The following is a 27,850-nucleotide window of genomic DNA, read 5'->3' on the forward strand; positions in this document are numbered from 1 at the left end:
ACAGATGAGGAATATACAACTCAGATATTAAATAATTTGTTCAAAATCACACAAATGGCAGAAGTAAAATTTAAACCTGTAGTCTTTCAACTTACACCACAGTATTTCAAGGATAAACAGGCTCAACGAATAAGGAACAAGTGACAATATGCTCCTTATGTTCTGAAACTGTTAAATAAGTGACAAGAAAGACCATAAACAGTTGAACCCAAAGAACTAGGTAGTCTAAATGTCTTCCCAGGCTGCAAACAAACTTTCTTTTAGCATAGCACATTTTAAAGCCCTATAAGGGAATCTCTGTCTCTTCTCCACACATCCCCTCCCACACACAAAAATTGGTAAAAGTTATTTTTCAATTTTTTAGATTCTATATGTCCCATCTGGGCTGATAAAGTATCCTTTTCTCCCAACAATATTACCATACATTTGTGGCAACATTTGGGGTATAAAATACCTCCCTACAGACAGGTGCGGTGGTTCTCACCTGTAATCCCAGCACTTTGGGAAGCCGAGGTGGGTGGATCACAAGGTCAGGAGATCGAGAACATTCTGGCTAACATGGTAAAACCCTGTCTCTACTAAAAATACAAAAAATTAGCTGGGTGTGGTGGCTCATGCCTGTAGTCCCAGCTACTTGGGAGGCTGAGGCAGGAGAATGGCATGAACCCAGGAAGCGAAGCTTGCAGTGAGCTGAGATCGCGCCACTGCACTCCAGCCTGGGCAACAGTGCAAGACTCCGTCTCAAAATAAATAAAGAATGGCATGAACCCAGGAAGCGAAGCTTGCAGTGAGCTGAGATCGCACCACTGCACTCCAGCCTGGGCAACAGTGCAAGACTCCGTCTCAAAATAAATAAGGAATGGCATGAACCCAGGAAGCAAAGCTTGCAGTGAGCTGAGATTGCGCCACTGCACTCCAGCCTGGGCAACAGTGCAAGACTCCGTCTCAAAATAAATAAATAAAATAAAATAAAATAAAAATAAATAAATAAAATACCTCCCCACCTGCCACTTCACTTATTTTAATCAAGCACTCTACAGGACATCAATATTTCATCCTGTAACTATTCTGACAAACTGTGCCCCAGAAGTGACACTTTGACTCGGAGTTAAAACACTGTTCCTGTATACCTCTTTCTCCTGGAACTAATGGGTCAATCAACACATTACTAACTTTTGGGCAAGATGCAATTTAAAATCACTGTTAAGTCCCTGTATTAAAAAAATAAAACTAGGCTGGGCGTGGTGGCTCACGTCTGTAATCCCAGCACTTTGGGAGGCCAAGGTAGGTGGATCACCTGAGGTCAGGAGTTCAACATGGTGAGGTCAACATGGTGAAACCTCGTCTCTACCAAAAATACAAAAATTAGCCGGGCATGGTGGTGCATGCCTATAATTCCAGCTACTTGGGAGGCTGAGACAGGAGAATCACTTGAACCTGCAAGGCGGAGGTTGCAGTGAGCTGAGATCGCGCCACTGCACTCCAGCCTGGATGTCGGCGAGACTCTGTCTCAAAAAAAAAAACTAAAAACATTTTTAAAAGTTCCCTTAAAGGGCCAAGCATGGTGGCTCAAGTCTGTAATCTCAGCAGGTTGAGAGGCCAAGGCAAGAAGATCTCTTGAGGCCAGGAGTTCAAGACAAGCCTGGGCAACACAGCAAGACTCTGTTTTTACAAAAATTAAAAAAATTACCCAGTCATGGTGGTACGTGCTTGTAGTCACAGCTATTTGGGAGGCTGGAGCAGGAGAATCTCTTGAGCCCAGGAGGTCAGGGCTGCAGTGAGCCATGATCGTGCCACTGCACTCTAGCCTGGGTGACAGAGCAAGACCTTGTCAATCAATCAATTTTTTTTAAAAAAAGTTTCACTGAAGGCTTCCTCTTTTTTTCTGGGAACTCTCAGAACTACTGACATCAAGAAACTACCAATGAGACTTCAGACTCCTTCCCTCGCCTCTGACAAGGCCCAGGTTCAGGCCCCACCACATCATTTGCTCAGTCCTTTGCTACAAGATGTTCACACATCTGGCACTAGCCATGGAAACCATTTCTCAGTCACCTTTGTGTCCCCCAGAACCTAACACAGTGCTTAGCATGGGGAAACCACTCAAATGTCAACTGAATGAAGGACCCACTGACACATCCTTTCATTTGGTATTGCTATCTTGCTCTTTTGTCCTTCTAATCCATTCTCTACACTGTAATATTAGCAAACACTTCACTGCAACATCATAGATGCTTCCCTAATGTCCCCAAACTTTACACTGCCCTCAAGACCAGTACTCCACATACACCTCCCTGCCATTCTTATCCTTCAAACATTCCAGCACAGTAGATAATTTTAGAATTTCTTTCATTCATTCAACATTTATTTATTGAGCACTTACTACTGCTCTGGGCACTGGGAATACAGAGGTTAACAAGAGGAAACAAAGCCCCTGCTTTAACATATCTTCCAGGCTAATGCGGAAAACACAGCACAGAAAGGAATAGGGCAGGGGGTAGATCCAGAAAGCACTTGCAGCCCAGAATAAAAACTGGATTTTACTCTAAGTGAGATGGAAAGGCAGTGGAGGATTCTGAACAGAAAGTAACATTGATCTGCAAACCTTTGCTCAAGCTGTTGCCAACTCTGCCTAGAACAACACTCTTTTCCATCATTTGTCAAATTCTTCAAAGCCCAACTCAAAAGTCACTACCTCCATGGTGCCATCTCTTAGACTTACAGGGGGTTCCCCGTTTTTTGGTTAGCCTCAAAATCTTGACACAACCTGTGATGGCCTGATGTTTATTTCTGTATATTTTAAAAAACACCACCAAGTGTTTATGTTCATTAAGAATATTTTATCCTATTTTCATTCTATCAGCTATGCAGTGCTGCCTTGTTTGCCAACTAAAAAGCATGAACCCTTTTTATCAACTGAAAGACTAAATTAAAATGATCATCCTCTTTTCAACGTTTCCTTTCTTATCCATGAAAAATACTTGTGTTCTCCTGTTCATTATAACTATTCCTTATTTCCTGACTACGTATGTGAATGTACACATATACACGTGTACATACACACAACATACATCTACATAAGAGAATCCCTTACACATGCAATCAGTATCACTCTTAATGTTCTTGAAGGTTAACTGTAAAATCAATGCTTTTGCAAATACATTTAAATCTATAGGAAGTCCACTGTATAGGGCAAGTCATGTAGTAAAGTAAAAGATTCTTTTGTGGGTAAATAATCACCCCTTAATAAATGTTTTCCAAATGTAGGTCTGAGGCATTAGAGTTCCTTTAAGAGTGGCCTGCAGGGGAAATTCCACCCAACAGCAACAGAATACATATTCTTCTCAAGTGCACATGAAACATTCTCCAGGACAGGTCAAGAAGCGTGAAATTATATCAGGTATCTTTTCTGATCACAATGGTATGAAACTAGAATAGTTTCTACAGTAACAGGAGGACATGGAAAATTAACAAATATGTGGAAATTAAACAATACGCTCCTAAACGACTATCGAGTCAAAGAAAAAATTAAAGGGGAAATTAAAGAAAATAAAGGAAAAATGTAAAAATATCTTGTGACAAACGAAGATGGAAACACAACATACTAAAACTTATGTGATGCAGCAAAAGTTAGTGCTAAAGGAAGTTTACAGCAATAGACACCTACATCAAAAAAGAAAGATCTCAAATAACAGCCTGACATTACACCTCAAGGAACTAGAAAAATAACAAACTAGGCCCAATGTTAGCAGAAGGAAGGAAATAACAAATATTGGAACAGAAATAATTGAAAAAGAGACTAAAACAACAGAATCAATGAAACTAAGTTTGTCAACAGGTACAAAATTAGATGGGAAGAGTAAGTTCTGGTGATCTATTGTACAGCAAGGTGATTATAATTAATAATACTGTATTGTATATCTCAAAATACCTCAAGAGGATTTTAAGTGTTGTTACCACAAAAAAGTGATATTTGAGATGATTGATTGGCTAATTACCCTGCTTTGATCACTGTACAATGTACATATGAACCAAAACATCACACTGTACTCCATAAATATGTGCCAATTAAAAAACAAAACTTTAAAAAAAATGACCAGCAGTTTTTTCTTTTTTTTTTTTTTTAAACTAGAGTTTTACAAGTTAATGAATAAGAGTAACTCCTTATTTAGTTATAGCTGCTTTCTTCTTACCATGACAGGACAAAAGTTCACTAAACATATTGTTAAATAGTACATTTCCCCGCCAAAGATCCTAGGCAGCAGAAATAATGTTTCAAAAAATTAATGTAATAAAATGCCAAAAGCTAAAGTCTTTTATAGAAGGTTCTGCAGGACATAACCATATGACACTAAATACTATTTATCAATTGTTTTTAAATTTTTCTTTGCAAACAAAAGGTATAGTTTCCCTTCCATATCCACCCTACTTTCAAACCAATAAAACATAAAGTTTTCACATATTTCAATAATTAAATATACATCTACAAGATAAAAGAACCACAATCATAACCTCTGCAGCAGGGGGAAATTTTAATCAGCACGGCTAAAGGTGACTACAACTCACCCAAGACCCGTTCTGCATAGAGAGTTTCAACAAACATCCTTTAGATTTGCTTCTTAAATAACTGAGAAAGATAGGTCATAAGGAAAACAAATCCAGAAATACAACAATACCCTGTGTTTGGCTGATTTAGGCGATCAGGTCCATTTCTTCTCTTAAACTTCCACTCCCCCGCCTTAGTCACTTTACACACACAGACCTAGTTCTGCAAACCTCCGCACCCTACCTGAGGCACCTCCAGCTCCCCTTCTCTTAATTCAAGAGTAAAGAACCTCCCTCCGGGCTCCTACTCTTATTTAACTTACTTATCAGGGCTTGGGAGGCCAGTTTCACATCACTGTGAATTATCTTTGAAAGCCCCTATTTCCTAAACTGTATAGAACTTCCTCATCTTAGCTTTGTCTCCGTTGTCTTGAACTATATTTGAGCCAATGAAACCAAGTTTAGGGTTTTTTTTCCTGTATGTAGTCAAATCATGTGACATGGTGTATTACACGATAACCCCACTGTTCTGAAGCAATAGGACAACACCCCTAAATGTCATAACTCATATCCTGCTAAGTTGTTTTATATACTTTATGAAGTTAAGAAATTCATCCAAAACTTACTGAAAGCACATACAACATGCAGACAAATATTTAGAAAAATGAATAACTGATCAGCATAGAAAGAGGTTAATTTAAAAAAATGACAGCCTCTGGCCCTCTGGATCTCTATAACACCTACATGTTTGAATTAACGGAGCTTCTTTATGTGCCCTCTGAATGCTACTTTGGGGTCAAGCAGCTTCTCTACATTACATCTTCCAGTGGCAAGGCACAGGCCAGCTTAGAGACGGGCATGCCAGGCTCTGGCTGCCCCAGCAGCGGAAATTATTTTCTGTCCCAGATATCCCTGACAAACACAGTGCAGAGAAGAAGCAAGGCCAGTGGTGCCAAGGCCTCACATATCCGACTGAGTCACCTCCTGGGACTCCTCAGTGCCAAATTTCCACTGAAGAATAAGGGGATCTTTAGTTGAAGCTAAGAAAGAACTTGACAGCAATTAATTCAGCCTTCCCCTTCCATGAATGAAGGTGTCCTTGCCTGGATTCACTGAAAATACAGTAAGAAAGCTCCTTTACCCAATTTCTTTATTATAGAGGAATCATTTTTTAGGATGACGGCATTTCCAGGATGATAACATAACTAGGGCCTGAGGTTAATCTTTAAAAACAAGAAAATGGCCAGGTGCAGTGGCTTACACCTGCCTGTAATATCAGTGCTTTCCGAGGCCGAAGTAGATCACTTGAGCCCAGGAGTTCAGGACCAGACTAGCCAACACAGGGAGACCGTCTCTAAAAAAACAAAAACAAAAACAAACATACCACCACAACAAAACAAAACAAACACACACACAAAAATCCCAAGAAAACAACTCATTACTTTTGCTTGTTATCCAACACTGAGACTGGGCACTAGCCCCTTTTAGAGCTGGTGACAAGCTATATAACCTGAGGGCACCCTGGCAGGTGACTATTTGCAGGGAAGGGTTTAGAGCTTGAAAGAGTGGAAGAGCACATCCAAGACGAGCTAAAGGCAGAGGGAGTTCTAAAACTCAGGGTTCTGCCCAGCACTCCTGGGAGAACCTCACAGGCTTCACCTTTATTCTGAAGTCCAACCATCAGAGCGAGTTTGGGAGCTTTCACACAGTACTGAATCTAATAAAATTCCAGCCAGAATGTTTTTCTGGCTTTGATTTATTTACTTTATTTTGGGAGGTGGGAGTGGAAGGCAGATGGAAGCTGGAAGTGAAAAGGCTGCTTTGGAGTGGGAAGCAGTTCCCTCCCCCATTCCCAGCAGGGACAGTCCTATGTCATGGACATAAACCCTGGGAAGCAGCTGCGATCTCTCTCGGGAGAGGGGAAAGAGAATGGAAGTCTTCTGAGCTACAGCCCCAAAATACAGAATTCCCTCTAGGAAGGCAGCTCACGATGCTGCAGTTAAAATCTAAAGGAAGGAAACTGGGTGTTTTTCTGTGTCCCAGCAGAACATCCTGGGCAGACTGGCATTGTTGTTAACTTCTCTACTCATGGATGGGCCCCACCAACCCTCCTCTTGAAGATACGCACCACTTGCATAAGGACTTACTGTGCTTGAGAGGCTTCCCGTAATCGACCTTTCTTCTCTCAGCAGATACTACCTTATTACTTATTCATGAAGAAAACAGATCATCTGGAAGGTTCTCTTTCAACTACCTCCCACCCATATGCTTAACTCTTCAGGCCTTCAGTCCCAACAAGGTCTGTCTGATGTCAGTCCATAAACTCACATCCAGACAGCCACTTTCCTTCTTTTTGGGCTCTTTCCCACAAAGATTTTATAAATAGGCTCCAGTTTCTGCTACATTAAAATGAATCTATCTTGAGTCACTCTCCAGCTACCATCACAGCTCTCTCCTCTTTTCAGACACCATTTTCTTTTTCGTCTGCTTCTTTTTTTTTTTTTTTTCTTGAGACGGAGTCTCGCTCTGTCGTCCAGGCTGGAGTGCAGTAGCGCAATCTGAGTTCACTGCAAGCTCCGCCTTCCGGGTTCACACCATTCTCCTGCCTCAGACTCCCGAGTAGCTGGGACCACAGGCGCCCTCTACCACGCCCGGCTAATTTTCTGTATTTTTAGTAGAGACGAGGTTTCACCGTGTTAGCCAGGATGGTCTCCATCTCCTGATCTCGTGATCCGCCCGCCTGGGCCTCCTAAAGTGCCGAGATTACAGGGATGAGCCACCACGCCCAGCCTCAGACACCATTTTCTAAAAGTTATCTCAACTCCTATTTACTCATTAACCTACTGCAGTCTGGAAACACCTCTTACAGTCACAGTCAGCTCTTAGAAGCCAAATCCAGAGGACATTTTTCAGTTCTTATCTTACACATGACATTTTTAAATGACGCTTTCCTGGGAATTTTCTATTCCTTTGGCTTCCAGACCATCGTACTTTTATCCCTCTAGTCATCCCATCACCATCTCCTTTGCAAGAGCCTCTGCCTGGCTGTAGGTATGGCTACTCCCCAGCCTGACCTTGGTTTTTTGCTCTTCTCATTGTGCACATTCTCCCTGATGACTTCAACATTTCTCATGGCTCAACTACTTCCTCCCTGTTAGTGGCACTAGCTGGACCTTCTTAAACTTCACAATCATACGTCGAATTGTCTGCTGATGTCTCCATACAGATATCGTCACAGGCAACTCAAACTCATGATGCCTAAAATAAACTTCCCTCCCCACTATGCCTAAATCCAATTCTTCCTCTTAATGTGCCCTCTCTCAGGCGTGGCAACATTATCCGAGCAGGCATGCCGCAGCCTCCTAGGTAGAGTCCCCGTCTCCAGCCTGGTCCCCTTCAATCAAATCCAACAGACACAGCCAGTAAGTGGTCTCTCTAAGGAACCTGCTATCACTACCCTGCTTAAACTCTTTACTGCACTGAGGACAGTCAGCATCCCTTAAGGTAACACACAAAACCCTACATCACCTGGCCCCATTTTTTTTTTTTTTTTTTGAGACAGAGTTGTGCTCTGTTGCCCAGGCTGGAGGGCAGTGGAGCGATTTCAGCTTGCTGCAGTCTTCACTTCCTAGGTTCAAGTCATTTTCCTGCCTCAGCCTCCCAAGTAGCTGGGACAACAGGTGTGTGCCACCACGCTTGGCTAATTTTTGTATTTTTGGTAGAGATATGATTTCGCCATGTTGCCAAGATGGTCTTGAACTCCTGACCTCAAGTGATCTGCCCATCTTGGCCTCCCGAAATGCTGGGATTACAAGTGTGAGCCTACTACGTCAGGCCCTACCTGGCTCCATCTATGTCCCCAAACTCTCATCCGTGGACACTTCCTGCTGCTCAGTTTACATAGCCTAAGAGGGACATACACATACCACACAGGGCCTCATCTCCATGCCGCTGCTCACGCTGACCTCGGCTGGGAAGGGCGTCCCTTCGCTAATGCTCACATCCTCAAACAACTCAGAAAACCCGTCCATACATTCCTAGTCGACTCTCCTGCCTGGATCCCACACTCCTCCTCAGGGATCCCATTATACATTCTCATTTACTCTGCGAGGATCCTTTTATGAGCTCCTGTTTCTAACCTCGTGGTAGGCAGGGACTAGATTCCTACTCATCTTTATGCTCCTTGGGCCTCTGCCTAATAGACACACTAGATATTTAATGAAGTTTAGCTAAACTGAGGCCTATAGGAGGGGCCCTGTTATTCCTTACCTCTGATAAGGAACAGGAAGCTCAGAATGAGGTTACATGGCTTTAAAAGTCACCCAAGGAGAAGTCTAGGGGGAAACCTAGAATGCATAAGCACACCAGCTAAAACAAGTCTTCTTGACAGCAGAAGGCCTCTCAGAGCTAAGCATGGTGGGAACAGGGAACATGCCTATGTTTTTCCTCTGTTACCCTAAGCCTGACAAAGTGTTACACAGTGTACAGCAAGTGCTTAGCAAACACGGGCTGGCTCACTATGATTGTGGAGAGATCACTTTCATTTATAGACTATGCAAGAGAGAGTTTGCTTCTCTCCAGCAGATGGAGCTACAACCCTGTGTTATCTCCAGCTATGGTCTGGGAACCCTGAGAGAAGAACCAGCCTTTTCCATCCATCCCTTGCCATGCTTCTTTTTGTCCTTTATTAGTCTCACACAGAAACAGCAATGACAGCCGGGTGCAGTGGTTCACGCCTGTAATCTCAGCACTTTGGGAGGCCAAGGCAAGCAGATCACTTGAGGTCAGGAGTTCAAAATCAGCCTGGCCAACATGGTGAAACCTCATCTCTACTAAAAAATACAAAAATCAGCCAGGTGTGGTAGTGGGCGCCTGTGATCCCGGTTGCCCAGGAGGCTGAGGCAGGAGAATCCCTTGAACCCGGGAGTCAGAGGTTGCAGTGAGCCCGAGATCATACTACTGCACTCCAGCCTGAGCAACAGAGTAAGACTCCGTTTCAAAAAAAAGAAAAAAAAAAAAAAGAAACAGCAACAAAATAGCAGGATAAATGTTTTCCACAGAATATTCTGAATGGACATAGATCTTTTTTAAAAACAATTTGTTCAATGCCCAACATACTTGCATATCTTTTCCTCCCAGGACTTTAAAAAAATCTGGGATAATTTCACCCAACTTGATTTGCCCAATCTATCAAGTGTGAATCAGTGTTTCTACCTTTATATACTCTTCATAGGTCCTTGCTATGAAAGTCATTTATAACCCAAAATGTTCACCATATTCATCTCTATGTATATACCCTATGTCACCTGGGAAAATATTAGTTTACTAACCATCTCTCATTTAAAAACAAAACCCTTTGGGCCAGGTGTGGTGGCTCACATCTGTGGTCCCGGAACTTTGGGAGGTCTAGGCGGGCGGATCATCTGAGGTTAGGAGTTCGAGACCAGCCTGCCCAACATGGTGAGACCCCATCTCTACTAAAAACAAAATACAAACATTAGCCAGGTGTGGTGGCAGCCACCTGTAATCCCAGCTACTCAGGAGGCTGAGGCAGGAGAATCGCTTGAACTCGGGAGGCAGAGGTTGGAGTGAGCCGAGGTCGCGCCACTGCACTCCAGCCTGGGAAATAAGAATGAAACTCCGTCTCAAAACAAAACAAAACAAAACAAAAACATACCCCTTTTAAATATATTCTAAACATTGTCTTAAAGGATTTGAGCTTCTAAATAGAATATGAAAGAACAATTAAGGGCAAAATGTTCATAGGTGGTAATGTCAGTAAAGCATAAAGTCCAAGCAAATTTCATTCTTCACTCAATTTATAATTTCATGGTATTCCCAGAAAACTTAGTGCTTACTGAAACTGTTGAAAAGTACTTCATGATGGTATCTTTTTTATTTATTTATTTATTTATTTATTTGAGACAAGATCTTGTTCTGCTGCCCAGGCTTGAGTGCCCAGGCAGTGGTGTGATCTTGGCTCACTACAACCTCTGCCTCCTGGATTCAAACGATCCTTCCACCTTAGCCTCTCAAGTAGCTGGGACTGCAGGCGCATGCCACCATACCTAGCAAATTTTTGTATTTTTAGTAGAAACAGGGTTTCATCATGTTGGCCAGGCTGGTCTCGAACTCCTGGACTCAAGTGATCCACCCACCTTGGCCTCCCAAAACTGCTGGGATTACAGGTGTGAGCCACTGTGCCCAGCCGATGATATCTGAAACAGATATCAACCTAAACACAGTTAGGTTCTATGTTCATCATTATACAAAGGTGTTTTTCTTTCTTATGTTCTTAACCAGCATCAAAGTCCTGTGGATGAATACTTCATGACATTCAGCATCTCTGGCTTTAGTCCATTTAGTGCCTATGGTACCCCTTTCCTCAAACCATCGAGATAAACTAAAAATGCCCCACAAGTTCCCACTTGCTCCTTAGGGAACAGTTCCAGATCCACTGAGGACGACAGACTCAGAGGATTTCTGAGGCCAGTAAGCATTAATGCCAAAAGTGCTCACTAAAGTACCTAAGGGAACCACTTGTCAGGGTTTGGCTTAACTCATTAATATTATACAACACTGAATACTATTAAAATTAAAGCACTGTAACTAAATTCATTTATCAACTTTACATTTTAATCAAGGAAGTCCCCAATCTGAAGCTCTGTCAAGAAAACAGTGTCATCATATAGCAAGCTTTATTTATTTATTTATTTATTTATTTATTGAGATGGAGTTTTACTCTTGTTGCCTAGACCAGAGTGCAATGGTGCAATCTTGGCTCACTGCAACCTCCACCCGCTGGGTTCAAGCAATTCTGTTGCCTCAGCCTCCCTAGTAGCTGGGATTACAGGCATGCGCCACTGCTCCTGGGTAATTTTGTATTTTTAGTAGAGATGGGGTTTCACCATGTTGGTCAGGCTGGTCTTGAACTCCTGACCTCAGGTGACCTGCCTGCCTCGGCCTCCCAAACTTCTAGGATTACAGGCATGAGCCACCGTGCTCGGCCTATAGCAAGCCTCTTCTAAACACAGTAACATCTAAGAAAGAGCCCTGAATAGCACTTAGTCCTAAAAGCTCCTAAGGTCTGGGGGCCTTTCTGAGTTTGGGAAAGCTACTGTAAAAGAAAAATCTGAGGAACAATACAATTTTAAAGAATTTATTTAAGTAAGAAGCAATTCATGAATTGGGGAACACCAGACCAAAAAAGTTTCAGTGTCCCAATGACAAAACATCAGAGACAAATATTTACTGGGAAACGCAGAAGCAAAATAAATAAATTATTTGATTCATCTGAAATTACAGAATTGCCTTTTGTTAAAGGTACCTTGTTGGAAAGCCCCTAGTCACTTAGTCGTATGTTAGTTGGCAGCTTATGACTGGCGGGGGCTAAGTTTTACTTCTAACATAAACATTTATCAAAATGACTCTACTCGTTCTGCGTAGGTTTGCAATTTAAATAAGGCTGAGGTAACATATAAGGCTTAACTGGTTTTGTGTGCTCAGAGATTCTACAGGCCTGGTCTTCATTTTAACTTCCTTTAACAATACTCATTCCAATACGGACTCAGACCCAAACCTGCCTTGGGGAGCAGAAGGAAGCATGTTGCAAATTCCATGGCAATACTGTGAGAAGATTCTGGCAGCCCAGGGACACGAAAAGAGAGGAACAACCTTGGCAGAGGCCACAATGCTGGAGTGAGAGGGCCCCGATGGCCGAGCTGGAATCCCACAAGTAATGGGGAGGCATTGTTCATACCCAAGTGTTCTTAAATTAAATGTGGTCTGCTTAGATACTCCAACTCAGTACTGAATCAAAGCCCCATTCCCCTCCTGAAACTCTCTCTCCTCCATGCAATAGGGACCACTATGGACCCAATGGTTCTAGTCCAAGCCAGAAACATGAGAGTCATCTTCAACAACTTAATCATCCTCACATACCTCCCAGTGTCCAGCTGCAAAGTCCTTTTTTCTCTGCCTCTTAACTGTCTCCGAATCTATTTACTACTTTATATCTGTACAGGCTGCACCTACTTCTGGCACCATCACCTCTTATGTGGATTAATGCAACAGCCTTCTAACTGGTCTCTGAACATTCATCACTGCTCCCAAACCACCTCTACTCTGAGCTACCGTAACACTGCCTTCTGGGTGGTCATGTCATCCACTCTCTCCTTCAGATAACAGATCTAGTTGTCCTGACCACCTAACAGTCACCTACCTTGATTGACTAGGCATGGTGCTTGTTCCTATCCTCTGGCCACAATGACTGGTCCTGGTCCATTTGGACAATGGACTTGAACTAAGTTAATCAGATTCTGTTTCTCAAAGACTAGAAATCTGAGTAGAGACTAACACCCTGCAATTAGAGGAAGTCAACTCAGAGCACTGCTCTATGGAGAAATCCCACAAGTTCTGCAGAGATGCCGGGAAAGCCCTAGTTGTTTGCCCTTCTCTGAGACCTGTAAGCTCAGCCCATTCTTCAATTCTGGGAGCAACCCCTCTATTTTTCCAGTAAATTTCTTTTAAGCTTCTGTTTGCCTGAGTCTATTCCTGTTGTTGATAATCAAGGAAACTACAGTCCCAGTAAAAACGAACCTGGCTGTCCTTGCCCACCCAGCATCCCCCAGCTCCAGCCCTCGCTGCACAGGCCGCAGCCCTGCAGATCTGCCTGTCTCAACAGCCCTCCTGGCCTGGTGCCTCCTGCTGTCCTCCCTAAACTCTTCTTGGGATGATTCCCGTCCATGCTTGGACTCAGTCAAGAGGTCGCTTCCTCTGGGAAGTTCTCCGGAAGGCCCTCTTGCTCCACAGGAATTTGCCTGTGTCCTTTAGTCTGACCTCAAGTTACAAGTGATGATTCCTGTTCACAGCTGTGCCCCATGCCAGTCATGCCTGGCAGAGGGTAGGCTCGCTGTGAATACTGCCAAACAAATGAGCAAATGAGGAAATCAGAAACATTTCAAATGAGTATTAAGGGAAGTGTAACATAAGTTTTAAAAAAAATGTATTTCTCTAGAATCAAGAGCCTCTAGACATCTAATATTAAATTCATTGTATTTTAATATTAATTCATACTCCAAATCATTTGACCATGTTTTTGCTTTGTGAAAATTCTTAAGTTGTGCATTTAAGATTTGTGCACTCTCGTATTTTACACATTAATAAATTTTTGTTTGTTTGTTTGTTTGAGACGGAGTCTCGCTCTGTCGCCCAGGCTAGAGTGCAGTGGCGCGATCTCAGCTCACTGCAAGCTCCACCTCCCGGGTTCATGCCATTCTCCTGCCTCAGCCTCCAGAGCAGCTGGGACCACAGGCGCCCGCCACCACGCCCGGCTACTTTTTTGTATTTTTAATAGAGACGGGGTTTCACTGTGTTTGCCAGGATGGTCTCGATCTCCTGACCTCATGATCCGCCCACCTCGGCCTCCCAAAGTGCTGGGATTACAGGCGTGAGCCACCGCGCCCGGCCAATAAAATTTTTAAAAACACATTTAACATCACTGAAAATCATAGATATAGACTAGTAATAACTTCATATGCTTGGAAACATTATATAGTGGTAGAAGGTACACTGACTACAAGTAAAATTATAGTCTTAATCATGCCACTTATAAGAGCTGTGACATCTTGGTTCGATAAGAATTCTTTATATTCAGCTTTAATAACCATAAAACAACATAATTACCATTTTGTCCAAATCTCAGGGCTACAGAATAGATTTTTTAAAATAATAAAGGTGAATATTCAAACATAAATTGTTTTTGTTACAAAATTCAGAATCATCTCAAAATGAATGTTAGTTAAACCAGTTAAAAAAAAATTGGACTTCGGAAAACACGACACTTTGGCATGAAACTGCCTACAAAATTCCATGAATGCATACCAAAAAGTGATATAGGATAATAAATCCAGGATGCTAACCTGAAATTTAAGACTAAATTTATTACTGAGGAACAAAAAAAGGATATCCCTTCATCATCATTTTTTCTTTGTAAACTAGATTTAAAAATTATTTACATTTCATGGCCGGGAGCGGTGGCTCACGCCTGTAATCCCAGCAATTTGAGAGGCCGAGGTGGGCGGATCACGAGGTCAGGAGATCGAGACCATCCTGGCCTTGGTGACAGGAAGACTCCATCTCAAAAAAAAAAAAAAAAAAAAAATTTTTACATTTCGTGAACCAAGACAAACATTTCTTAAGCTCATGATAACTGAAATGCTTTTAAGAGTTCAGCTAAGGCATTAACCTTCTGGCTGCAGTAATCTCAGAGAAGGGGAGTAGAGGAAAGCGCAGATATTCCTTATTTCATATGGTGGAGATACTATAACATTTAAAACAATTTCAAAACAAGTGCTTGCATTTAAAGAGAGTATAACAAATTGTGAATGGATGTACAGATTAAAAATAAATGAATCTTTACATATACACATGCTAATAAGCTCTTACAAATAATTTAATGATAAAATGAATCATAATTAGAAATGGTGAGTAATTGGCAATTTTATTGTATACCTCTCTATAGTATCAAAACATAAAAGCTGGGCGCGGTGGCTCACGCATGTAATCCCAGCACTTTGGGAGGCCGACGCGGGTAGATCATGAAGTCAGGAGTTCGAGACCAGCCTGGCCAAGATGGTGAAACCCCGTCTCTACTAAAAAATACAAAAATCAGCCAGGCGTGATGATGGGCAACTATAATCCCAGCTACTCGGGAGGCTGAGGCAGGAGAATCACTTGAACTTGGGAGGCAGAGTTTGCAGTGAGCCGAGACCGCACCACTGCACTCCAGCCTGGGCAACAGAACAAGACAAGACTCTGTCTCAAAAAACAAAAGAAAACAAAACAAAACATACAATCTCAGAACAGCATTTAACAGTCACACGGTAAGAGGAGGGAACAGATGGGCAAGACTTTATTCCTCAGAAAAAATTGATTTTCATTTTTTAACTGCTGAGCCAGAACATTTTATTAAGTTCTCAGAAATGCTAAGCAGCTTGTAAGAACATCTGAAGCACCTTTTTTCTCTCTTACTTAAAAAATAAAGTACTACAATATAGAGAAATTCATGTTTATTAAGAGTGTAAAATACATTTTAAGAATGTAAAAACATTTAGTTATTGTAAAAATTAACTTTTGAGCAAATGCAAGTGTTAACCTGCCCTTACCCACTTTGTACCACTAAAACAGGGGTAAGCAGAAAACAAATACATATACATTGAAAACTTCCATTTTCATGTCAGTGAATATTTACCCAGTGACTACCATATCACTAACTGCTATAGGTACGGGGCACCTAAGGATAAATAAGGCAGAACCCGGAGTAACTTCCTAGACTGCGATGTACACACAAAACATATTGCAATATTCTGTGACACAGCAGAGGCAGCATTTGCAAAGCGCTACGAAATGCAGAAGCAGCAAGAAAGGCCTAGGCCTTACCGGGTTTGTCATGGAAGTGAGTCTATATTAGCTGTGGTTCACAAAGTGGGAGAGGGAAAGGGAATTCTCAGAGAGTAACTCGAAAGAGCGCTGACTTAGCAGTGTGTCAGGCACTGTGCTAGCTTCTCAGGCAATAGCAATAAGACTCAGTTATCTGATTTCAAACGAGCTTATGGTTCAAGGGAGACACAAGAAAAGAATCATAAAACATGCTGAGTACACTCACAGTTCTGAGATCGTACTGTTTTCTGGAAGTTTAAAACCCATTTTCAAGGAAATTGGAAGTACTAGTGAAGATCAAACAATGGTATAAGGAAATGGGAAGCTGTGGCAGCCATGCGCATCCCTGTTTGGGATGGTCAGAAACTCCTGTTGGCACTTTCCCCCCTACCTCAGGGAGTTCTCCCTGTCCTTGAATCCTGATCGCTCTGTACCTCTTTTTGGATATTTACCATATGTTGCCATGTATCACAATAAATCTGAGACTTATTTACTCTTCCCTACTAGAATATAACCTCTGAGACTGGGAACTTTGTCCCTTAGCTTCTTAGCCACTGTAATGTGAGTCATAAGGCTCACTCTAAAGGGCATTTTAACTTGTGGCCAGGCACAGGGGCTCACGCCTGTAATCCCAGCACTCTGGGAGGCCAAGGCAGGCAAATCATGAGGTCAGGAGTTCGAGTCCAGCCTGGCCAATATGGTGAAACCCTGTCTCTAATAAAAATACAAAAATTAGCCAGGTGTGGTGGCACATGCCTGTAATCCCAGCTACTAGGGAGGCTGAGGCAGAAGAATTGCTTGAACCTGGGAGGCGGAGGTTGCAGTGAGCCAAGATCATGCCACTGCACTTCAGCCTGGGCGACAGAGCGAGACTGCATCTCAAAAAAAAAAAAAAACTTGTTAGCCGGTGAGGCGCACGCCTGTTAATTCCAGCTACTCAGAAGGCTGAGGCAGGAGGATCGCTTGAGCCCAGGATCAAGACCAGCCTGGGAAATACAGCGAGACCCTGTCTCAACAAAACAAAACAAAACAAAACTTGCAGAGCTGACCCATAACTGGTACTGACCCAGACCCACTCTGACAAGTTCTATTCTATTCCTTTTACAGGAATGAATAAAACCTGATACCTATTCGCTCTCATTCAGTCAAGGTGATGATCTTAAAGACTTCAAAAAATTATTTTCACATACGTAAATACTAAAACATTAGCAAGAACAGTACTAAAATGAGTAAGAAAACCCAGTAACTGGTAATAAGTCTCTGTCACTGCTTCCAGACTAACACTGACATGAAGACCAGCCCTTTCCCCACTCTCCCAGGAAAAGAAAGAAGACTTCAAATCCTGGCCCCAGGTGCCTGCTTCCTGATCAGGTGCGAGCACACGTGCCTATTAATATTATCTTGCTGCTTTTTTCTGTCCTGTTGCCAACCTCTTGGTTTGGTTTTGGCTACAAAATAAAAAACGCTGTATCGCATGCCATCCAAACAGCCAAAATGAATACTACCACGCACACACACACAAATGCACAAAAGGAGAAAGACTAAACAACCCTGATGACTTAGGATTGATTTCTGCAATAGTTATTACAAATCAAAACATAAAATACGTTCAAGAATAAAGATAAACGGTGCCTAAAAGGAAGCTGGAGAACAAGACGAGGGTTGCAGCAAACCCTGCACCTCTAACATCAGTGTTCACCCAGACCACTTAGCCCAACAGCCTGCCTGTGACAAATGCAGGAATTTGGAGTAAGAAAATGCACCAGAGCAAAAGGGCCTCCACATTAAATTTCAAGAAGAATGTTCTCTGATGAAAGAGAGAGGAAGAGCTAGAAACATCTGGATGGCTAACACAGCTTTAAACAAAGAAGTAACAGCACCTGCTAGGCTGCAGCTCTGTGATCCGTAAGGGCAGCAAATCTCTACTACTTCAGTTAACTGAGAGGACTCAGGTTTCACAGTCATCAACACCACGCTGATTAACGCTTTTGCATTTTTTTGAAGAATGGTTAGCTCACATTCTAACAAGCATGTAACTATGTTTGTAAGAGGATCAAAAAACAAATAACCCCAGGCTGAAAAACCCGTCCTCCATCCTCCCCAACCTTGGAGGGGAAGTTACAAATGATTAAACAAAGTAGCTAGGAAAAAAAAGGGTGAGAGAAGTTATTTGTAAGATTGAGAACCCCAAGAGTGTTCAGGCTTGTTACTAAGAAATATAACCTACAATGAGAAACAGCAGGTAATATTTCAAAAGAAAGAAGAGTATCCTGCCAAATTTCAAAGCACACTTATACAAATTATTAAATTTCAGCCTAAAAAATAGCAAGGCACTGTAAAAATCAAAATGATATTTAGTCCCCGAGTCAACGACCAAAAATCTGAAGCAGAATCTTTATTACGTTTCCAACCCTGGAACACAGTTTCCATAAAAGCCATAAAGTAAATTCCATATAAATAAAATCATGACCAACCCACAAAAGCTTCCTTCATCAAAAAAAATGTAGCTGAAAAAGGAGACGGGGTAGCAGCAATCAGGGACATGGAAACCAAAGAGTTTGGTTCAAGTGTTTACTCTGGTTTACCGGGAATGATGGCCTTGGACAAATTATTTAACATCAGTGAGTTTCACATTTCTCATCTGTAAAATAGGTACAGTAATACCTGCCTGCCAATGTTATATAGTGTACAAGCTCAAATGAGACTAGGATACTTACTAGTTATAAACAGTCATCATCCCTACTCTTCCTCCTCTCTAACCCAATTGAAGGCTGGTGGAGGAGGTGAGGGGGCGCAGAAGCAGTGAGAGGTTCAGCAGCCATGACCTCGGGTGAAGAGTTTGGGTCAGAGCTCTCGGGGTTTGGGTCAGAGCTCTCGGGGTTTGCAGAAGGTAAGTCTTGGGCAGCAGAGAGCAGCCAGATAAGAAAAAGGCCCCAGCAAATGCTGCTGTCAAATACGAGGAGAGCTGTCTCTAAGCACCAGGTCATTCATAAGCAGGAAATAACCAACACATCCTTAACTTCAAAGTGCTTAAACAAAAACAATGCCTTTCTCCCAAAGCTTTAATCTCTTCTCTTTTGAAAGCCCCTTCCCTGATCTTGTCTAGTTCTTCATGTCTCCTAGAGAAAATTCATCCACTTAAAAATGGAAACTCCATTACAAAACTCATGTACTTCGTATCCTTAGGAAAAAGATATTTAAAAGCCTTGAAAAATATCCAGACCTAATCATCAAAAGCAAAATCCACACATAAATTCCACCTTCCCATTCCCAAATTGATTTCCACTTTTTTTTTTTGCAGGGGGATCCAGGTACCTTTTAAACCAAGAGCATGGAGAGTGAGTAAAGACTATAAAGTATAATAGAAAAAGTCACATTTATTACCAGCCATTCCCTAGCTGAATGGCGTGACAAGAGTCCCTAACCTCAGTGAGTTCCTCAAAACTGCAGTTCCTCGCCTCTGCCACTCCAAGTGCTTCTCTTCCTCAGCCTGATCTTGGCCCAACGTCACCTCAGAGAAGACTTCCAAGACCGTCCAACTTCAATGTGTAATCATTGCCTACTGCACCCTATACCCTTTTCTAGCTTATTCTTCCACGCTGTTGATCACCATCTAATATGGCATACGCATTGTTTATGATATGTCTCCACCATCCCCAACAAGGACGTAAGTACCATGAAGATGGAGAGTTCTGTCTGCTCTGCTTCCTGCTGTATCCCCAGAGCCCAGCACACGCCCGGTCTCTACCAGGCATTCAGCAATATTTGTTAAATAATACATGATTACAAGTGAGGTAATTCATCCCTGCAGTGGGGCTAATACCACTTACTCTGCAGGGTTGTTTGAGGGTCACCTAGAAATAAAAAATAAAAATGCTTTGCCCATTGGCTGGTGTATCCTTAAGTATTCAGGAGCTACTGTAAGTTTCTTTTCATTTCTTAGGCCAAAATAACTGGCCAAAAGCTGCAGAATATTCCAAATGGGAAACTCTAAAAGCGTGGCCAAAAGATCACTGTACCCCTTGTGGGGAGCGGGGGGAAGAAAATGGGAGAAGCAGGACTGCCAATCAGCGTTGCTCAGTGTGGCTCATGAATCACAAAATTTTGTAATCACTCTGCAATAAAATCCGTGCAGAAATTGAGTATAAGTATTTAGAAACTTACCAATGTACATAGAAATTTTATATCTGCTGAATCTAAAGAGAAACAACTGGGACTTGTATTCATATGACTTTTTAAATTTCATTTTTCTAGTATCCCATTTTAATTGTCTTTTACAGAAGTATCACTTAACAACAGACTAGAAATTATTTCTTAAAATCCTCGTTCTTCACCAGTTTGGAAAGCACCGGCAAGCATCCACTCAGTCTGATGTGGCCCAGGAAGCTGTGGAACAGCAACAAAGCTAGCACACACTACAAGTTTACAACTGCAATTTATGTGGGTTCTAGGACAAAAGAGACCTCGATGCCAGAAGGGTGGCGAGGCAGGTTCAGTGGCCTGTTCCAGAGTTTAGAGAATTCTCTAAAACAGTGTTTCTCAGAACGTTTTCCTATACACATCAAGAGCAAGAGTCAGGCTGGGCGTAGTGGCTCACACCTGTAATCCCAGCACTTTGGAAGGCCGAGGCAGGCGGATCACAAGGTCAGGAGTTCGAGACCCACCTGGCCAACATGGTGAAACCCTATCTCTACTAAAAATACAAAAAATTAGCTGGGCGTAGTAATCCTGCCTGTAATCCCAGATAGTCGGGAGGCTGAGGCAGGAGTATCACTTGAATCTGGGAGGCGGACTTGCAGTGAGCTGAGACTGCACCATTGCACTCCAGCCTGGGCAACAGAGTGAGACTCTATTTCAAAAAAAAAAAAAAAAGAAAAAAGAAAAAAAGCTAAAGAGTCCCAGAGACCAAGGGAGAGGAGGATTACAAAGATTTATGCTCATTTTCTTGACTGTAGTAACAATATCATGGGTCAGAACTTATATTGTAAAATGGAATACAAGCAGCTTATTGTATGTAAAGTATATTTCAATGAAAGGAAGTTTAAGGAAGGGAGACGAGAACACTAAGACACAACAGACATGTATACAAAGTCAGGATTAGGATATAAATTCCACGATTAAAAAAAAGCCCAGTCCCTCAAATCCTCTTTCAAAGGAACTTTTCTAGTGGCTTTATAATAGGCCACTCATGACACAACCAGTATTTAGACATAAGCTCAACATGCATTCATGTATATTATTACAGTTTTGGCACTGCTACACTACATGCATATTTTCCAACAGAACATCCCCTAACCCATCCTTTTTACATTATAAGGGCCCATGGTTCCTGGCTTAGAGACAGCTGTTGTCAGGTCCAGTTGAGCTCTGGAAGAGCAGCTGGGCTCAATGAGACACATTTCAAGACAGTTTCTCAGGTGCCCATCTCTACATCGAACAGCTTTCCTCAATAGCATGAGGCCCATGTCCCCATCTGTATTTTCTTATCATACAGAATTATGTGCTAAATTGTCAGAAACTGAAAAGTGAGAGTCTTCAACGAAAGATTAAATGTTTAAGATGCACTGTCTAAAACACTCATTCCTACTTACTATCACAGCATTAGTAAGCTTTTATACTAGTCATGTTATATAACAGACTGCTTTGTTCACAATAAAATGCTATTTCAATGTAACGGATTACAACATTTTTTAAAGACTTTATTGTACCACTTTAGATGAGTAACATGGATTCAGTGCAATTATGTACGCCCATGTTTATTTTCAAAGAAGTATATTTCCTGTTTGCAAATAGCTCAAGGAGAATGTCCAGCACACTGGGAACAGTAGTGGACTGTGGCTCAAAACATTCACGATCACTATTCACACTAACATGACCAACAGAGTCACTTTCATGGAGCCTCTTGCTATTTACATGTCAGATATAATGTGTGGAAGACCCAGACCTGTAAAGTTTACATAATCTTTAGCTCTCAGTTTCTCCATCCTTAAAAAGATCTTTCTCCTCCCTCCAGATAGCCTCAAAAGGTTAACTAGAAAGACAACATTACGTCTTATGATTACTATTATTACCACTGGTATCATAACTATTTACCATTATTTATAAACATTCTGTCTTCTCTACTGCAATCTAAGCTTCCTGAGCTTACATCCCTCCCAATAAACAGTATACGTAATATCTGATGCAGAGAGGAAAGGAAATAAAGACACAAATAAGATTTCTATAACTGATTAATGCCAGAGATTTTAACAGAAGATGCAGACATTTGAAATGTTTTAGCAACTTTGAGAAATGTTACCACATTAGCCCAAAAGCTATATAATTTTTCTTCAGTTAGCTATTAAAAGCTCCTAGAGGCTGGGATTAGTTAGCTGAGGGCTAACACTTAAGGGATGGAGGAGCAGTCTTGGCCTCCCTTTCCCCTCCAGGGCAGGACTACAGAGCCGGTACCTTTAGCCTGGTGTTCTTCCTCAAGGTTGCTGCTCACAACCACCCTCAGCACTGCCGACCTCCAGGGCTCTCCCTTGCTAACTCCTCCTGCTCTTCTCCACTGCCTCCCAGGATGGCCACGTTCCCTCTGAGACGCGGCCACTCCCTCTGTGAATCAGGCCATCACAGTATACAGGAGACAACCTCTTAGAGTTCAGCTTTTTTTATCTTCTATGTTTGTTTGCTTGTGGGAGTTCAGAGACTTATTAGTTTGGCATTAAAAGGTTTCCTCCCCCACCACCAACCTGCCAGCAACTTCTGGATTCCAGAAACCCTGGGTTTCTGGAAAGCTGGTCTCTTCGTAGCCAAAGAGAATATAGTATTACTTTATTTATTTATTTATTTTTTTGAGATGGAGTCTTGCTCTGCCGCCCAGGCTGGAAGCAGTGGTGAGATCTTGGCTCACTGCAACCTCCGCCTCCTGGGTTCAAGCGATTCTCCTACCTCGGCCACCCAAGTAGCTGGGATTACAGGCACACGCCACCATGTCGGCTAATGTTTCTATTTTTAATAGAGATAGGGTTTCACCATGTTGGCCAGGCTGGTCTTGAACTCCTAACCTCAAGTGATCTGCCCCCCTTGGCCTGGGATTATAGGCGTGAGCCACCATTCCCAGACTAGTATTACTATAATGTCTTGATTGCTTTCCCCATACAAACAAATATTAATAACAAACTCCTCTATATCTGTCAAACAAGTTCTCCATAATTCCTGTAAATATATTATCCTAGCAAAGATTTATGTACACTTTTCTCCATTTATGTAGTGGCAAACAAGCTAAAAAATACTTCTGCATTATTTTTTCTCCCAAAATAAATATCCCCTCTCTTCACTCTCTCTCCTCTACCCTTACAAAACAGCATGATGGATGAGCACAGTGGCTCACGCCTGTAATCCCTTGGCTTTGGGAAGCCAAGATCACTTGAAGTCAGGAGTTCAAGATCAGCCTGGGCAACACAGCACACAGCAAGATCTCATCACTTAAAAAAAAAAAAAAAAAAAAAGAGCCAGACGTGGTAGTGAGTGTTTGTAATTCTATAATAGCTACTTGGGAGACTAAGGTAGGAGGATTCCTGGAGCCTAGGTGTTCAAGGCCATAGTGAACTAGGATTATACCACTTCAGCATGGATGACACAAGAGAGACCCTGTCTCAAAAACAACAACAAACAACAAAAACCCCAGCAAGATGGAAAAGAACAGTTTCTTCAACAAATGATACTAGGAAAACTGGACATCCACATTCAAAAGAATGAATTACATACAAAAATTAACTCAAAATGGATTAAAGACCTAAACTTAAGTCCCCAAAGTATAAAACTCCTAGAAGAAAATACAAGGAGAAAGGCATGACATTGGACTAGGCAATGGTTTCCCAATCCAAAACTAAAAGCACAGGCAACGAAAGCAAAACTAGACAAATGGAACTATATCAAACTTCAAAACTTTTATGCATCGAAGGATCCAATCAGAGGGAAAAGGCAAACTATGAAACAGGAGAAATTATTTGCAAATCATGTATGGGATGAGGCTTTAATATCCAGAATATATAAAGAACAGCTGTACCTCAAGAACAACACCACGGCCGGGTGTGGTGGCTCACGCCCACAATCCCAGCACTTTGGGAGGATGAAGCAGACAGATCACGAGGTCAAGAGTTTCAGACCAGCCTGGTCAACACAGTGAAACCCCGTCTCTACTAAAAATGCAAAAAATTAGCTGGGCGTGGTGGTGCATGCCTGTAGTACCAGCTTCCCGGAAGGCTGAGGCAGGAGAATCGCTGGAACCTGGGAGATGGAGGTTGCAGTAAACTGAGATCACGCCACTGCACTCCAGCCTGGGCAACAGAGTGAGATTCCATCTCAAAAAAAAAAAAAAAAAGAAAGAACAACAACAAAAAAAATCAAATAGCCTGGTTACAACATAGGCAAATAACTTAATAGACATTTTTCCAAAGATGGAAATACAAATAACAAGCATATAAAAAAAAAGGTGTTCAACATCACTGACCATCAGAAATGCAAATCAAAACCACAATGAAACATCACCTCACACCCATTACGATGGCTACTATTAAAATGAAACAAAACAACAACGAACAACAAGTGTTGGTGGGGATGTAGAGAAACTGGAACCCTTGTGTGTTGTCGGTGTAAAATGGTGTGGTTACCATGGAAAACAGTAAGGTGGTTCTTCAAAAATCTAAAAATTGACCTACCATTTGATCCAGCAATCCTACTTCTGAGTAAATATCCAGAACAATCTAAAGCAGGGTATTGAAGAGGTATTTGTAACCCATGTTCATAGCAGCACTATTCACAACAGCTAAAAGGTGGAAGAACTCAAGGGTCCCCTAATAGATTAATAGATAAATAAAATGTGGTATACATAACAACGGAATACTATGAACCCGAAGGAAATCTTGTTATAAGCTACAACATGGATGAAGCTTGAGGACATTATGTGAAGTGAAATATAAAGCCAGTCACAAAACAACAAATATTACATGATTCCACCTATACAAGGTATCTAAAGTACAGGAAATCTTCAATATTATCAATTGGTTGTCAGAAACCTATGACTTTAAATGAAGGGACACATAATGAAACCAATTTTTCTACAGGCTAATTGATACAAACAACAGTTAAGTTCCTACGGCTGATTTCTGGTCACAAAAATATCACCAAACTTCTAAATACCAAAACACTTCTAATATTGAGCCCTAAAATAAATATGAGCTATACAGAGATTTAAGACAGATGAATAAAAATAATTATTTACCCAATTTTTGGTGAATCAGTGAGTGACAGCAGTCATAATGGTGGTTAAATCAATGAATCAATGTTTGCAAAGTGAAAATTGCAAGTAGCACCTCATGACACCACGCTATTTGGAAACAAACAAGAACACAGGGCAGGCTGGGTGAGGTGGCTCACGCCTGTAATCCTAGCATTTTGGGAGGCCGAGGTGGGAGGATCACTTGAGGTCAGGAGTTCAAAACCAGCCTGAACAACATGGAGAAACCCTGTCTCTACTAAAAGTACAAAACTTAGTTGGGCGTGGTGACGCACGCCTGTAATGCCAGCTACTTGGGAGGCTGAGGCAGGAGAATCGCTTGAACCCAGGAGGCAGAGGTTGCAGTGAGCCAAGATTACGACACTGCACTCCAGCCTGGATGACAGAGCGAAACTCCATCTCAAAAAACAAAAAACAAACAAAAAAAGGAAAACATGGCATGTTCATTGAGTGCTTTTGTACCACACCGTTTACTGTCATGTATTTTATTGATCATTTATTGTATGATCATATACTTTACAAATTTTTATTTTACAATAATGTATGTCCATTCATTCATGCATTTTCCACCCTGCTTATTCCAGTTCAGGGTTGTAGGTGGCTGGAGCCTATCCCAGCTGCTCACGGAGCAAGATGGGAACCAACTCTGGACAAGACTCCATCTCCATCCCGTCACAGGGCACACTCACAGCCACACCCACCCACACTGCGACGATTTAAAAACCAATTAACCTAACATGTACATCTTTGGGATGCAGGAGGAAACTGCAGTACCAGGAGAAAACCCAAGCAGACATGGGAGAAACACGTAAACCCCACACAGACACTGGCCCCAACTGGGAATCAATTTTTTGTTCTCATCAATATTATAACAAAATCATGTTGAATAAAACAACATTATTTGAGAATCTGCTGTACTCAAATTTATAGACCTAGAAAGTAGAAGAGTGGTTGCCAGGAGCTGGGGATAAAGCAGGAGTTGCTATTCAGTGGATATAGAGTTTCAGTCCTGCAAGATGAAAAAGTTCTGGAGAGCTAATTCATAACAATATAAACATACTTAACACTACTGAACTACACACTTAAAAAGGGTTACGATGGGCCAGGCACAGTGGCTCACACCTGTAATCCCAGCACTTTGGGAAGCTGAGGTGGGCACACCACCTGAGGTCAGAAGTTTGAGACCAGCCTGGCCAACATGGCGAAACCCCATCTCTACTAAAAATACAAAAATTAGCCGGGTGTGGTGCTGAGCACCTGTAATCCCAGCTACTTGGGAGGGTGAGACAGGAGAATCACTTAAACCCAGGCGGCAGAGGTTGCAATGAGCTGAGATCATGCCACTGCACTCCAGCCTGGGTAACAAGAGCAAAACTCCTTCTCAAAAAAAAAAAAAAAAAAAGAAAAGAAAAGGTTAAGATGGTAAATTTTATGTTGGCATTTTATGACAACAACAGCATGATACACTGGAAAGAGTAGGGTTTGGGTTTTAAAGACCCAAGTTTGAAACTCTAACAGCTCTGCCACTTACTGTGTGGCCCTGGGCAATTTACCCTCTGAGAATCCGTTTCCTCATCTATATAAATGGGGGTATAAATAATACATATCTTAAAAGTGATCTGAAGAGTAGATGAGAACTGCTGACATAGAAGACACTCACAGCTGGATTCCCTAAATCTTCTTCTGGGGATTGCATCAATGCATCACTCTCATCAAAGCAGCTAACACGAATTAAAGGCTGAGTCTTGCACTGCTCTGGGTGATATGCCAGGAACCACATTTAATACTTGCAGAAAGGAAAGTAGGAAGGACTGTAATCTCCACTTTGCTGATGAGGAAAGCAAAGCAGAGAAGTGGCCTAACTTGCCCAGACACCACAGTAAGTGATGGAGCCTGCTTCATTTGACTTCAGAGACATGAGACAGAGCTAGCAACACAGAAAATAAAACCGACAGCAAAACATCAAACTCAACAAGGAGCTGCTATGGTTTGAATGTCTGTGTTCCCTCCAAAATTCATGTTGAAACTTAATCCCCAATGCAACAGTATTAAGAAGTGAGGCCTTTTGGAGGTGATTAGGCATGAGGGCTCTGTCTCACGGATGAGAAGAGTGCTTTGTGAAGGGCTGGTGGGAACTGTCCGTGCCCTTTTGTTGCCTCCTGCCATGTGAAGCCAGGGCCTTCAAGGTGCCATCCTGGAGAAGATGGCAGCCCTCACCAGACACTGAACCTGCTGGCACCTTCATTTAGGACTTCCCAGCCTCCAAAATTGTGAAAAGTATGTTTCTGTTATTTAAAAATTACCCAGTCTGTGGTATTTTGTTATAGCAGCAGGAATGCACTAAGACAGGATCACAATATATAAAACAGTCCACAAGGGCTGTGTCTCAGATGTCAATGATCAGATAAGATTAAGGAAAACCATTTTATTTTTAAAATTTACATTTCCAAAGAATGGTTTAAAAGGTCATGATTTCCCTGTTTACCTTTTAAACAAATTCATTCCCTCCTTCAGCATTCACTTTAATATTCAGTTGTCTTTCAAGATAGAATTATAACTGTAACTCATGATGCAGTTTAAGTA

General features: G+C 41.9%; 1 protein-coding gene across 3 annotated transcripts in view; it reads right to left on the reverse strand.

The window, feature by feature from the left end:
- Positions 1-27,850, reverse strand: part of LIMS1 (LIM zinc finger domain containing 1) — a 148,387-nt gene that overhangs the window by 90,801 nt on the left and 29,736 nt on the right. The window contains exon 1 of one of the 3 annotated variants that reach the window (XM_025353817.1): positions 4,677-5,096. The exons of 1 other annotated variant lie outside the window; for it this stretch is intronic. The gene's annotated coding sequence lies outside the window, so the exon portion shown is untranslated. Of the gene's footprint in view, positions 1-4,676; positions 5,097-27,850 lie in introns of those variants that run through there. One more of the 3 variants, XM_025353816.1, reaches the window with a different exon arrangement.

The sequence above is a fragment of the Theropithecus gelada genome, chromosome 13, assembly GCF_003255815.1.
Source record: "Theropithecus gelada isolate Dixy chromosome 13, Tgel_1.0, whole genome shotgun sequence".
Taxonomy (NCBI): domain Eukaryota; kingdom Metazoa; phylum Chordata; class Mammalia; order Primates; family Cercopithecidae; genus Theropithecus; species Theropithecus gelada.